Source organism: Suricata suricatta, chromosome X, assembly GCF_006229205.1.
Source record: "Suricata suricatta isolate VVHF042 chromosome X, meerkat_22Aug2017_6uvM2_HiC, whole genome shotgun sequence".
In the NCBI taxonomy this organism is placed as follows: domain Eukaryota; kingdom Metazoa; phylum Chordata; class Mammalia; order Carnivora; family Herpestidae; genus Suricata; species Suricata suricatta.
In genome coordinates this window covers 97,352,059-97,358,031 of record NC_043717.1, presented here as the reverse complement: position 1 = coordinate 97,358,031, position 5,973 = coordinate 97,352,059, and the positions used below count along the sequence as shown (strand labels likewise).

General features: G+C 42.1%; 1 pseudogene; it reads left to right on the top strand.

Annotated features, from left to right (window-relative positions):
- Window positions 1-1,228: 1,228 nt before the first annotated feature.
- On the top strand, window positions 1,229-1,654 carry LOC115283240 (annotated as a pseudogene).
- The last annotated feature ends 4,319 nt before the right edge of the window (window positions 1,655-5,973 follow it).

Sequence of the window (5,973 nt, the reverse complement as noted above, 5' to 3'; positions counted from 1 at the left end):
TTCAGTCAAATAACTGAGAATCATTTGGTCAGCTAAGGGCCACTCTATTGCTAATACTGTCAAAGAAACAACTATAGACATTCTCACCACCACATCATTAAAACAAGCCAAACATCTTTTAGACATGTCTGGGTTCTGAAGGCAACATATTTCCTGTTTAAAATTTTTACTTAAGCCCACTTTATGCTGTTACTTACAAATCAGTTCATCTTGAATGGGGCTCCCTCCAACAAGGCCCTACCAAGCAATCGGCACCCCCATTAGTGTCCTCCAGAGATTCCTTCACTGTAGTGGCTTTAGCAACCTCCTCTCATGCCTTCTAGAGTCTCTGGACCACCTATGATGGCCATAAGTTGTCTGTGCAAAAGAACCTGGTTTTTCTGTAGTACAAAAAGCTTTTCTTCTCGGCCCGGTGCTATACATCATTAGAGCGACAAATGCTGGCTGTATACTGAGCCCTTCTGAAGATGGAAACTCTCCCAGGTGACTCCATATTCTTTTGATCATGGAGGTAACACCCTTCCTTATGAAATAAAAAATATTTACAAACCTGGGGAATCAACTGAGTGATCAGAAAAGGGAGTTTGTGCCCTTTGCATTCAGCAGTGCTAATCAAAGACAAGACTCCATCGTCAACAAAATCAGCCACACTTCAGGCAATCATCTTAGCACTAGACAATACCTGGCCAACAACCAGTCCCATGTGCACATTTTCACAGACTCTTGTGTTATTTCCAATGGTCTGGTCCTCTGGTCTCACCAGCGGCAACAATCCCTTATCCAAGGTTGACCCCTTTGGGGTAAGGAATACCGGGAATTTCTTGCCTCACAGATACCCAAAATATAAATGAAGATCACACTTATCTCTACATGTATTTAATACCACAACACAAGGTCTCAGCCAGGCACTCCTTATTCTCTTCACAGGTCCAGACATCACGGAGAGCGAACAAGGCATTCATGTCACTCCTTAGAATACACAATGCTGGGCTCTTGTACAAGGTATCCAAAGGAACATTCACTTCCCTTAAACTGGTTCCAGGCTACAGCCCTCATAGAGTATCATAATGCCTTACTTGAACACGTTCAAATTCAAATAAATGAAATATGGTACAATTGAGTCATCTGTGGAACATCAAAGGTGAATTGTAATAGTCTGATTCCGAGTGAGCAGTGGGGCCAGCTGATGCTAATGGGGCTGAGACACTGTTCGCAGAGCAAGGTGAAGATGAATGCCAAAGGACCCGGATCACAGCTAAAGGCCACTATTCCAGTTACTGAACCTTCAGCAAGTGGACTTTTTGAAAGTCATGCCCTTCTTCGAAAAAGGTCTTCCTTGTGTAAAGAATGAACTTTTGCCCAGTCATCCTCTTGAAATATCAGACAAAAATGTCCAGCTCGACCAAAATAAAATGAATTCTTCCACAATGAGAAACATCCAGGGTCTGTTTGCTCCGTTCAAATTACAAATGGAATTCAAGGCAGTGCAGCACGTTCAGCAACTCCATTTCTTCCCAGCTCAGACCTTTCACTGGATACTTCAAGGGGTAATGATCAGACTAGTGGATTTGAAGATATTCTTAATGACCTGTCACAAAGTGAACTAGCCGGAGAGCCACACCTGATGGTGGAATGTAAACTGGGTTTCCTGTAATCTGTTGTGCTGTTCACAAAAATAGAGGGGCTACATCTTGTTTATAGTCATCTTTTTTTAATTTTTTAATTTATTTTTAGTTTATTTTCAAATTGGTTTCCATGTAACACTGGAATTAATAGATATATTTAATTTATTTTTGAGAGAGAGAGAGACAGTGTGAGCAGGGGAGGGTCAGAGAGAAAGGGAGACACAGAATGGGAAGCAGGCTCCAGGCTCTGAGCTGTCAGCACAGAGCCCGACGTGGGGCTCGAACCCACAACTGTGAGATCATGACCTGAGCCGAAGCCGGATGTTCAACCGACTAAGCCACCCAGGCACCTCTATAGTCATCTTTTTACTATAATTTGGTGTATACAACATTAAAGGTACTGAAATGAGACCTTTTGCCTAAATGGTATCTGTGATCATTTGAAATAATTTGGGTCTTTGGTTTATTACCATGTGACATCTGAAGGCACATAAGGGAGATTTTCAAACTCCCAATTTATATGAAAGCAGTGGCCTTCTATGTCTTTAAACAATTGTTAAGGAGAATTCTAAAACTGTCTACAGGTCTGCAATGCAACCTATTTTCTCAGTATTCCATAAATTTAATTTTGAAACCATTATCAGCATGTGAGTCTGCAACCTTCATAGTAATGTCTTTCAGAATAAACATCTGTAATTGAATTTAGTGTCAACACTTCAAATTCAGTACAAAGCAAGGCATTTATATTTTATCTTGTTTCAGGATACCTCATTAACAGTAACAAGAATAATATTGGCTGTATTGATGCTATTTTAGAATTATAGATATTCTTTGATTCTTTCATATTGAAAAGTATAAGTTGAAAGGTTTTGATTTTGGTCCTGGCTTTAAAGTGAAAAATTAGGGGCACCTGGGTGGCTCAGTCGGTTAAGCCTCCGGCTTCGGCTCAGGTCAGATCTCACGTTTGTGGGTTCGAGCCCTGCGTCAGGCTCTGTGCTGACAGCTAGCTCAGAGCCTGGAGCCTACTTCCGGTTCTGTGTCTCCCTCTCTCTCTGACCCTCCCCCTCTCATACTCTGTCTCTCTCTGTATCAAAAATAAATAAAACATTAAAAAAATTTAAAGTGAAAAATTAAATAAAGCAACCAGGATATGTTTATTAAAAAAAAAAAAGAGAGAGAGTCTGGGGTCCCTGGGTGGCTCAGTCGGTTAAGCGTCCAGCTTCAGCTCAGGTCATGATCTCACGGTCTATGTATTCGAGCCTCACATCAGCCTCTGTGCTGACAGCTCAGAGCCTGAAGCCTGCTTCGGATTCTGTGTCTCCCTCTCTCTCTGTTTTTCCCCACTCGTGTTCTCTGACTCTCTCTCTCTCTCTCAAAAATAAACATTCAAAAAAATTTTTTCTTTTATAGTTTATTCTCGTTTGTTTCCATATAACACTCAGTGCTCATCCTGACAAATGCCCTCTTCCATGCCCATCACCCCCTTCCCCTCTCCCCCTCCCCCTTTAGCCCTCAGTTTGTTCTCAGTATTCAAGAGTCTCTCATGATTTGCCTCTCTCCCTCTCCCTAACTATTTTTCCCCTTTCCCTCCCCCATCGTCCTCTGTTAAGTTTCTCCTGTTACATTTATAAGTGAAAACATATGGTGTCTGTCCTCTGCCTGACTTATTTCACTTAGCATGACACCCTCAAGATCCATCCACTTTGCTACAAATGGCCAGATTTCATTCTCTGTCATTGCCATGTAGTACTCCATTGTATAGATAAACCACATCTTCTTGATCCATTCATCAGTTGATGGACATTTAGGCTCTTTCCATGATTTGGCGATGGAATGGGAAAAGATAGTTGCAAATGACATATCAGTACCCAAAATCTATAAGGAACTCACCAAACTCTACACTCAAAAAACAATCTAGTGAAGAAATGAGCAGAAGACTTGAACAGACACTTCTCCAAAGATGGCCAACAGACACATGAAACGATGCTCAGAGTCACTCATCATCAGGGAAATGCAAATCAAAACCACACTGAGATAACACCTCAAGCCGGTCAGAGTGGCTAAAATGAACAAATCAGGAGACTATAGATGCTGGCAAAATATGGAGAAATGGGCACCCTCAAAAAAAAACTTTTAAAAAGAGTGTGACTCCATTTGTTTGTTTGCTGACATGTTTCAAGCCCTGCTCCTCCTTTGCCTTTCGGCCCACATTTGAGCAAGCCCATAAGGAAGCCCGGGCAATCCCTCTCTTTGTGTGGACAGGGTAGATCAAACCATCAGAACCTCAGCCCATGCATGGGAATCCTCACCCCTACCCCAGGCCCCAAGCACGATGAAACCAAAGCCATTAGCCTCTTCATTCATTCAAGCTACATGAACGAGCCTGGGAGCCCGCCCTGCTGTCCCCAGAGAGCCTCCTGATGTGAATAACAGCTTTCCCAAACCACCTTGGTGCATGAAAGGGATCAGTAGCCTCAGTTTCAAAACCAATTTAGGACAAAGAGTTAATCCCAAAACAGAGATTCTACTAATCTCTGGGCACGCACAAAACAGAGATTCTACAATTAATAACTAGTAGAAGCCATACCATCCCATTTTTAATGAAAACTAACCCCACCTCTGGAAGAAATCAACTTTTAGTCAGAAAAGTATCCATGAAGGAACAAGACAGTTTTAAATTTTTTTTTGTTTGTTTAATTTTTTAGATAAAGACCGAGCATGAGCAGAGGAGGGGCAGAGAAAGAGAGGGAGACCCAGAAACTGAAACAGGCTCCAGGCTCTGAGCTGCCAGCACAGAACCCAATGCAGTCCTCAAACTCACGGACTGCGAGATCATGACCTGGGCCAAAGTCAGACACTTAGCCGACTGAGCCACCCAGACGCCCCAGGAACAAGACATTTTAGACGCTTATATAACATGTCACATGTCTCCCCCACTCCCACTTAGCTACAGATTAATTTCCCCTTAAATATATTTGCAAAAGCTTACTTTTCTAGCCTGACAGAAAAGAATGCCACATTCAAAGCCGTCATCTGTACAGAAATCCCAAGAGAGTTTTAAAGAACTGCAATGTCACAGCTATCCTGGTATTGCTAATCCCTGAAGAAAGGGAGTTGGTGTTGCACCAGAAAGCTTTGTGAATACCATAACCACCACATATTTGGCCAACAACAACACAATAGTAGCAGCCGTAGGATTGAAGTCCTGAGTAGGGTTCATAGAAATGAAGGTTCTGTAAGAGGCTGTATAATGGAAATGATATTGACAAATGCCATAGCAACCAAAAAACTGCTTGTCGCCTTGTGAAGATTAAAATCTTCCTGATGATCAGGCATTTGGTGTGTGTCTGTACGTGAATGTAAAAATAAAAAACCTCCCTCAGAATAAAATCCATTCCAGGGCTGCTAATACTGTTTGGGGAAGAGGGAACTTTGATTCTGGAAATCTCTCTCTCTCTCTCTTTTTTTTTCCAGCCTAATCCTACATAGACGATATCAATCTCGGCTTCCAAACAGGAAGGATAAATGTGTATTTATGTGAGAATGTGAAGCAAAAGGCCCCTCCAAAGGTGCCCGCTGCATCAGGTGCCCATCAATAGGGTTGTGCTCCGAGGAGGGGCTCTCCAGAAAGGCTGTATTTCCACAGAACGGTATTTCATTTTCTTCCTTTGCCGAACACTGATCATAGCCCTCCCTCACAAAGTTATTTCTGGGTCTAACTTCCATTCTTCTTGCCCTGGTTTCAACTTCTCATTGTTTTGGACATTGTTTTCTTTATACCTTATTGGTAGACTCAACGGTGGTTCAGCATCCTGTCGGCTGCGGGAAGAGTCCTCAGCAATCGAATCTAGCCTTGTACATGGGTTGATAAACTCAGAAATATTTCCATGCTGTCACCAGGCTCACCCTGGCATTCGTCCCCATTGAACACAAATGCTCCTCTCTCTCCGTCCTAGGAATATGTCACTGTTCCTACGTGGAAAGAATTCTAATGGAATATTTCTGTTTTTATTGTTGAAGTATAGTTGACATACAATATTATATTAGTTTCAGATGCACAGCATCGTGATTCAATATTTATATACATTACAAACTGATCACCACAATAAGTCTCGCGACCATCTGTCACCATAAAAAGTTATTGCGATATTACTGACTATATTCCCTGTGCTATGCTTTTCATCCTCTATTTATTTTATAAACGGAAGTTTGTACCTCTTAATCCCCTTCATGTTTTTGCCCATCTCCCCACCCCCTCCACCCTGGCTCCCACCAGTTTGTTCTCTGTATCTATGAGTCTGTTTCTGTTTGTTTGTCTGTTTTGTTTTTTACATTCCACACAGAACTG